The 8,980-nt window shown below is 38.2% G+C and overlaps 1 pseudogene across 1 annotated transcript; it reads right to left on the reverse strand.

The window, feature by feature from the left end:
- Positions 1 to 1,602: 1,602 nt before the first annotated feature.
- On the reverse strand, positions 1,603 to 5,228 carry LOC104598111 (myb family transcription factor PHL8-like; annotated as a pseudogene). The gene is made up of 5 exons (XR_016085518.1): positions 5,088 to 5,228; positions 3,289 to 3,365; positions 2,689 to 2,779; positions 2,533 to 2,602; positions 1,603 to 2,440 (listed from the first exon to the last, which is right to left on the reverse strand). The product of XR_016085518.1 is annotated as a myb family transcription factor PHL8-like (transcript).
- Between the last annotated feature and the right edge of the window lie 3,752 nt (positions 5,229 to 8,980).

An 8,980-nucleotide genomic window follows, 5' to 3' on the forward strand; every position in this document is an offset into this window, starting at 1 on the left:
ATCCATATATAAAGAAGAAAAAGGAGAATTGATCAGGAAGGATATTAGCTTGTTTTCTATGGTGTCCTTGAATATATATATATATATATATATATATAAGAATCTGTGAATTACTTGGCATCTATTTCTCTTTCTCTGGCTTGCATCACTAGAGCTGCCAAGTCGAGCCATCAACGGTTCTCAAACCTGTACCTTGATTCTCAGGAGTCCTGTTTATCGCATTATGTTGACAAGTCACAACATGGTAAATATTGGTTTTGGGCTCTTCATCTTTCTCGACCAAAAGGAACATGTTGGTAAAGAACTAGACTGGTGCCGGAGTAAAGAATGGCTTAAGTTAGAACTCGATGGCATCCCGGCAAACATGTGTTAATTCTTGAGCCTGATCCGAGAAATTTTCCTTGCTTGCTTATGAAAAGCTGGTTCAGCATTCACCAAAAACATGCCCTCCCTCAGTTGCTTATCTGAGAAATACTCGAACTAATTAAGTACATAAACATCGTTATTCACTGGCCTATGTTAGGCTGAGAAAGAAGGAAGGGAAAAAGCACAGAGAAATCAAAAAACAGTTGCAGCTAAATCAAAAAAAAAAAAGACGGGGTCAAATACCTCTTTTTTTTGCTACTTGAGGTCGAATGCCACTTAACCTAAGGATTTGATGACTACCTAATGCTCTTGCATACAACACTACATCACCCTATGACCTGCCGTCACTCCTAATAAATTATACGCCCCGATCTCTGCATTTGGTTTAATGGTTCCATCACCTACATTATTTGGAGTTGGGGATGAGTTTCCATCATCAATTACAATAGGAGTTGATGTCATTATCATGACCCAACTTTGCAACTTTCTAAGCTACTAGAGTCTTTTATTTTTTGAGAGAAATAACAAGATGTTATATTAACGAAGAGACGTGCAACACAAGGAGATTATACAAGCAAAAAGACCAGCAAGCCCATAAAAAATACTGGGCATAACATCTTTTCTATGCAACTCTTCCCTATATAGACCAGGTTTTGCCGAAGCTATAACCATTGAAGGGTAGAATTCCTACGTCAACAAGGCCGCCATCTTTCACGACAGAGGACAGACTGTCTTGAGATCAACTCTGGTTTAAAAATCACCTTGGATTTCACCCATTCACGGGCATCTTACTATTTTCCCATCCCAACCTACTTTTTTTTTTTTTCTTTTGATAAATAAAACAGGTAGAAAAAAGCTACCTACTCTTTTAATACAATAGTCACAAGCTCTACCATGAAATCCACCATTGATAGCCGTGGATCATCTTAACACTCTTCCTCTATGATTCATTACTCCCTCTTTAGATATCAAGCTTTGTGCAACTGACGAGAATTCATCAATCTGGATCAATGAAAACCCATAATTCCTTTATGAGTGGGAAGCAACTTAAGAGAAGAAATTAACAGTATATGATTCAAAACCTTCCGACAAGCAATCCCTTGGTTATATCTGAAAGTTGCGGGTCATTAGTAAAGTTTTCAGAGGTTTTAGATAATTTTCCACCTCAAATCTAAACGAGCGTATCCGTTGAAAAAAGAGAGTATTTTAGCATTGCCACGTGTTTTGACCAGGATATATGCACACAAACTGATCTGAATTTTTCATATTCATGGATATAGCAGGGCTGCATGATTCCAATTACATATTTTATAAGACAAAAGTTGGTCTTTTGCTTAGTCTTTATTTTTTAGCTTTTTTTTTTTCACTTAAACTGACCTAGCCTGTTCCATATGATATTTGGAGTTCAATTTTCAAACCCATCAATGGATATGCATCTTGAAACAACACTTCAGGAGCCAAAATTCTTGGAGGACTCGTAGCCTAATTCCTCTCCCCTGCTGTTCAAGTCTAGCTCTTCGAAGCCCAATTCATTTCCCTCTGATATTGATTGTTAAGTTCAAGCTCGTCCGTTGATCCTGACTTTCTAAACTGGTTATCAGAATCCTTCTTAGCTGATTGCTGATCAACAGAGTTGCCATCAGAGATGGTCCCACTTCGCTTCCGTCCACCGATTCGATCATTTGAGTTGCCCCTGTTTGGGTTGATCTCCATAAATGGATGCATGTCTGAATGTTTTTTACATTCATCGGGGTATCCATCCTCCTGCTTCTGTGGTTTTTCCTCACAGCTCTCAGAAATTGTTAACAAACTGGTCATTGAACAATCCACACCACTCACTGGTTGCTTCTCTGCCTCTAGTAAGCTGAAACCTCCTCTTTCAGTTAGTCCTGAGAATGAAGAACTTGGGCGTTGTCTCTCTACCATGGAGACCAGATGAGAGAGTTCAGCTTTTGCAGCTTCGAGTCCCCACGCATGAAGAATTGCACCCGGCCAATGTTTCCTGTGCTTTCTCTAGAACTGACTGTAGGTATTTCCCTTGAGCTTCAATCCGTAGCTGCAAGTGTCTCTGCACCTAGAGGAGAACACTAGTTGCTGATGTGTATCCATTATTCTCTGCCAAGAATAACTGGCTTCAAAATAAAGCTAGGCTGATGAAAAGCCTACCTCAATCTGTTCAAGAAGCTTCTTATGCACTTCCATTTGCATCTGTAGAGCCTGAGCAATCTGCAAGTTGCTGAGATACATGTACCCATATCAGCTTAATTCTTTCTAATTAAATTTCCTATCAAACTATTCAAACAGAGGAACAAAATTTCTTACTCGTTCATGTGTGTGGGGATTCTACCAATCATTTCTCCACTGACATTACCACCTCTAACTTCTGTGCCTACATAATCTCCCTCCACAATATCTGCTACAGAATCCATAACATTCAAATGATAGAACTCACGGAAATCAGTTTCACCTTCTTTCTTGCTGTTACTGTAGTATTCCAACTGGTGGTTCTTCCCAAGTATGGTTTTTATAAACGAACCGGTGACCGAACCGGTCAGGGGTCCGGTTACCGGTTCAGATGGTCTGATCGTTCGACCCGAATGGCCGGCCCATTCTGACAAAAAAATTAAAAAAAATGGAAAACGGTCAAAACCGTTCGAACGGTTAACCGGCCAGTTCAGTGGTTTGCTGACCAAAATCAACGGTTTTGAGGGAAAAAAGCAGTTTTGGAGGAAAACAGAACCGGTGAGGTGACTGGTTCCCGGTTTTTCCGGCCCGACCGTCCGGTCCGATCCGGTTCTGAAAACAGTGTTCCCAAGCCTATATTTCTGCATTAAAGAACACCAATGTACTTCCAATAATTAATTATATGTTTGTACAATGTCTAAAATTTTAATGACTGGTAGAATCAGAAAAAGGGAATACCTGTAAATGGCTCTTTAGGTGGTACAAAGTAAGGCCAGGGATACCCATCACCCTCAACAGAGCTTTTGGGGTTGCCTCTGCCAAGATGAAAACAAGAACGATATTCAACATAAGTTCAGAAGATTGTGAAAAAAAAAAAGTTTAACACAAAATCATATACGTACTGTCTGCCCTTCCCAGCTTAGCTACTGCTTCAATGAATCGTTGATGAAGTTCTCGAGTCCATTTTAGTCTAGGTTTTGCATATGTAGAAAGGACCAAGCTCATATGTTGGTTTTGCATTTTCTGAGTACCCATTTTAGATGGTGTGGATCAGAACCATTTTGAAGACAGAGACGTAAGCAAAAGTTTTGATTGTTAACACTTTGCCTCAAGGTGTGCCAGCCACATTTCTCTTTATAAATTGGGGTTGTCTTGTCCCTTGTTATCACTCCATATATGGAAACAGGAGTGGGACCGGAGAATATATGCAGTTAGCTGTTTCTTTTCTTTCTCCTATCTCTTATTCTGTATTTCTGTATCATAACCCCCCCTCCTTTTCAAAATTTCTTTGCTCTTAAGGGGAAGAGAGAATCTTTGATGCAGCAGAAGCTAAGAAATCGACAAGTTTCCATTGAGTTTTAAAAGCATAGTAAAGAAGAAAAGTTCGTGTATTGTTCTCTTTTTGCTGTTTTCCCACTTATTTCTTTACTTTCTTCGATTCTCTGATTCATTTCGTTGGTAGCCCCACCATGATGAATAATGGGTTCAACTTTTCTTACACTAAGAAATTAATGAGAATGCTTTATTTGATTTTTTTCCTATAACTCTCTGAGATACGTTTTCTTTTCTTCCTCCGAGGGCAGATGTGGAGTGGGTGGAGAGTGATCATTTTGTAGGGGCTAGGGAAGGAATCCAAGAATCTAGTATAAGACCTTAAAATTTATCCGACCAAATTTAATGAATGAATAATAAAAACACTTCAAAAATAGTGGATGAAGTCAGTTCATCTCATGAATATTATGAATAAACTACTTGGTGCCTCTTGTAATTAGTCTTTGTGCTTCTTTCTATTTCCATGGGAAATTATGGAGAAAAACAAAGTGACATTATGTACAGTTATCTAACTGGTCACTACAAGGGGGGGAACATGAGCTCAGGTTTTGTATGAAGTTCAAAACCTGCGACAAGGCAAATAAGAATATGCTCCGAAGAGATTTTTGGTTTTGGTCTGTAATCCTTACAAAGTGAAAGGCAATAGATATTAGAAAAGAGATTCTTGGATCATATCTTTTTTATTTTTGGTGATCATATTTCTTGGGTTGCGTTTCTGAGTTTGATGGACACAACCAGACCTCAATGATTAGTCTCCATAGTGCTACCATCTGAGTGCCATGGCATTCAGTTGTTCTGTTTCATCGAGAAACAATTTTCAATGATTCAAATGTGAGAAAGATGAGATTCTTTTCATTTATTTATTTATTTCCTTTTGATAGATGAGAAAGATGAGATTGCAAGTAGTATTAAAAATTTGAAAACAAGCACCAACAAAAGCAAGGAGTACCCAACAACCCAACCATCGGGGAGCCAGCCAGAGGATTCATATCGGCATCAACATGCTTGTTGCTAGTGGTTATTTTGGCAATTTTCGAATATGCTCCCATCATATTCATAACGAGATTCAAACATTATCGGCCATTCACTGTGTTAGCCTTCATCATCCACAAACCTTTATTTATTTATTTTTTTCTGAAATTCATCATACATGAACTAACAGCTCAAATAATGCTGGTAGGTGGGTCGTAAGTTCGTGGACTTACCTTGGACTGGTTCTACAGTAAATCCTCTGGGCCATCAATTACTTCATCCCATTGGTTCGTTGTAATTTTGTTGCTGATGGTCATGAAAATGCAGATAGAAAACCTGCAGAACAGATTTACATGTGGAAAGATCAACTTAAGGTGGATGGGTGGATGATGGAATGGAGTACATTCTCATGCTGGATGTGCTCTTCTAAGTATCCTTCACACTTGATACATGTTCTAGCTGATCTCTGAGTCTGAAAGTGTGAAGATGTGAACGGAAGAATATGAAGTTACAGGATTTGAGAGATCCAGGTCAGTCATCTTACCGGTAGTAATTATCCAAATTAGTACAACGGAATCTGATCACTGAAAAGCAAGTAGTTCTCATGGCCCAAAGGTTTGAACTTAGAAGTAATTGGAGCACCTTTTCTCTTTAACCAGCTATTGTACTTGGAGCTGCGTTCTCACTTTAACATATGCCAGAACAAGTAAAGGGGATTCTAAGATGATACCAGACAAGAACTGGTACTTCGAGGTTAGTAGGAGAAGGCCCGGTGAATCAAAAGCAACATAAGCAATTCATTGAATAAAAAATCATTGACAAAGGCACCCGATCACCCCTTATCAATTAGTGATCTTCAAGACGCTCAACAACAGATAACTTGTAAATCCAAAAGCATGGAATGATGGAAAGAAGATGGAAGAATATGGCTACAGCAACCAGAAAAAAGAACAATAAAAGGAATGTGTCAGTGTCCCACCAAAAATTAATTCAACATTTACCATAACAATTTCAGAGATGGTACAGAGCCACCTGCCAGAAATGATGAAAGCAACATGTCCATACCTCTCATTAATTTTTTTTGTTCAGGAAAAACCTATAGAAATATTAACACCGATTAAATAAAAATAAAACTATATACTCATCCCATACCCTAGTAATATGCTTGATATTTTAGGACTCGGCCAATTGGTATGATGCATGACACTTATCATTTAAAATATGAGCCTATACATTGCAATATGGTGGAAATCACAAGTGAACTCTTAAGAAAATTATGGGAAACTTAGGAGAAAAAAAAAACAAGAATACCAGTTGTGTAAGCCATACATTATCATAACCGTGAAGTTGGTTTTGCTTTTTTGGCATATTTCCAGTCCAAGATGTCATAACAATTCAATAGTCCAGATTATCAAGCCTCTAGACCATATAGGAGTATAAATTTTTTATTTTACACACATACAGGTCCATCATGCACTCATTTCACATACCCACATGATTGCTAATGATACATTTGCATCATTAGCAATCTAGAGAGATAGAGAGAGAAGGGAAAAGGCAGAGTGATGGCATTTTGTACTTATCTCACTTATAACTAATGTAATAATATATTTTCTGCTGATAAAAAAAGAGTATATCAAAAATTTTGTGCCTCTTGGTTGACATGACCAATGTGTAGAACACATCCATGTACCAATGAAGCAAAACTTTGCATGAAACTTTGATGGTAAGCCAGGTGCCTTCATTACAATGCTTATGCAAGGGTTTTATACATAAAATGCAGTATCAGAATTATTTTGCCATATTGTTTGCACAAACTTTTTAATATTAGGGTTTATAAACCTTAATATCAACTAAAGAGTCATTACCCAACGATTCTCCCAGCTATCCAGGATCTTGGGATGGGGTAGACTGGATACAGACTTAACCTTTTAGTTTTTTTTTTTGGGCAGAAAATGGCCACTATAAAAGTTGGACCATGTCCTCTGTCAGCCCGAGATTTTACCATTGCATCAAGCAATGACCCATTTTTAACAATTTATATAATTGGCAACTATGCAGCTTACAAGGAAGCACTAATAAAGGTTCCATCTGTTTTCCTTTTCCCGAATGTTTTGATGAAAAGTGATCTTGAGTGGTGCAGAGTGGAGTCACTAGCATATCCCTTCTGTACTATTAATAACTCTTTATATTCATCTGTACACATAAGAGTTAATAATAAGGAACTTTTATTGGTGCTTCCTTGTAACTATTCAGGTGTCCATAGGGATATGGCCATAAAGAGTACTTAATTATATAAATAGTTAAAAATAAAGTAAAACTAAGAAATTAAGTGGACACCGTTCAGATGTTTTTTCCTCATGATATCTTGTTTGAGTTTAACAGTGGACATGGAAATGAACAGAGCAGAATGGCAGAACAGGATTAATGTAGCCAACACAATATAGTTGGGATAAGGCTTAGTTGAGTTGAGATGAATCAAGTGTATCTTGTTTGAGTACTAAGCGTGAAGGCCAGGGTTGAAAGTCTGGTACCCAATTTGAAAATTTTACACAGCATTGGGGCAGGCCCTCGAACTGAACCCACTCAAATTTTTACGGATCAGTTAACCCAAACCTGTCCAAGTTGCAACCCTAGTGATGGTTTTGTTCTGATTTCAGCTAGGAATATCCCAGGAAATGCTACAAGAAGTGTTGCATGTCCAAGTGTCCAAGACAGAACTTAGAACCTTTACTTTCAATTATGCCCTGTTAAGACTGCTCTTTAGTGCACCTGATGTTAAAGAGGTGCATTCAAGCAACGCACTCTAAGTGGAGCTGAGTAGCACTCCCCGACCACACAATGGATTTAATGGGATGTAGTCAGTAGAATTTTTTTGTTACCCTGGATGGTAGTAGAAGAGCAAGAAGAGGTGTAGAAGAGGAGCTGGAACCGTGATTCTCAGATAACTAAACATGCTTGATATACCTCAACTAATATCACACACCAATGAAACTGATATTATACTGCAACACAAAAAGTTCAAACTGCATTGCATGGAAACATCCAAAATATATACAAGCTACATTATTTAACAAATAATTTATAGGAGAATTCCTAGCTGACCCCATATAGTTGGGACAAGGCTTAGTTGAGTTGAGATTTAGTAAAGTTCCAATATGTTACAACTTAGAAGTTCTATTGAATTTGGAAAAAAAAAGCAACCATTAAGGAAAAAAACATGTTATCAGGCTATCAGCCTATAAAATAGAATTATTAGTCTGTATTCTTGTCCTTGATGTCATGAAACAAAAAAGACATCCCATTTCAGGTGAAAAGATACATTTTACCATGGACCATTGAGTAGGAGAGAGATTCTCCCACTTCGGCAAGAAATGATTGTGCAGCTACACTCAACCAGTTGCAAAAGGTCCTTTGTCTTGACTGTTTTAGGGAAGAAATTGTTAAGAATATGGATCTTGAATGCCTTAGTGCCAACAAACTTCAACTCAAGATGATAATTTGCTTGATTTTGTAATTCCTGAGAAATTATTTCTGATACTGGATCTCACTCAACTTCATCTAATTAATGAAGATATGATCTTGGGTCCTTAGTTCTATGGAACATTTGGAAGTGTCGAAATGACCATTACTTCAATCACAAGGTTTTCAGCCCAGCCACCGTCTTATTACAAGCTAATTCCTATTATACCACACTTTGTGCTGCTCCACAGCTTCCCATTACTCATTCTGCACACCAAGATAGTCACTATGGACACCAACAACAGTGGCGTAGACCACCTCGCGGTATGGTCAAACTAAATGTAGACAGGGCAGTTGGACTCTCAAATCTGGTGCTGGATTCCTCATTAGAGACCATATGGGCGCTTTAGTATTTGCCAGATCAATTCCCTTGGACAATTTATCTCCTCTAGAGGCTGAAGCTACAGCAATGTATTAAGGTCTGAAATTCCTGGTTGAACGGCAATTTCACTTATTATGGAAGGCAACTCCCAAAATATTTGCCAACTTCTGTTGGATGGGTCACTTTCCCTCCTTGGCGTATCCATACGCTTGCCATTGATTGCAGAAGTATCATCTCTAGCCTTCCATCTCACAAAATATGCCATGTTAGAAGGGAGTCTAA

The sequence above is a fragment of the Nelumbo nucifera genome, chromosome 4, assembly GCF_055504915.1.
Source record: "Nelumbo nucifera cultivar China Antique chromosome 4, China Antique-T2T, whole genome shotgun sequence".
In the NCBI taxonomy this organism is placed as follows: Eukaryota; Viridiplantae; Streptophyta; class Magnoliopsida; order Proteales; family Nelumbonaceae; genus Nelumbo; species Nelumbo nucifera.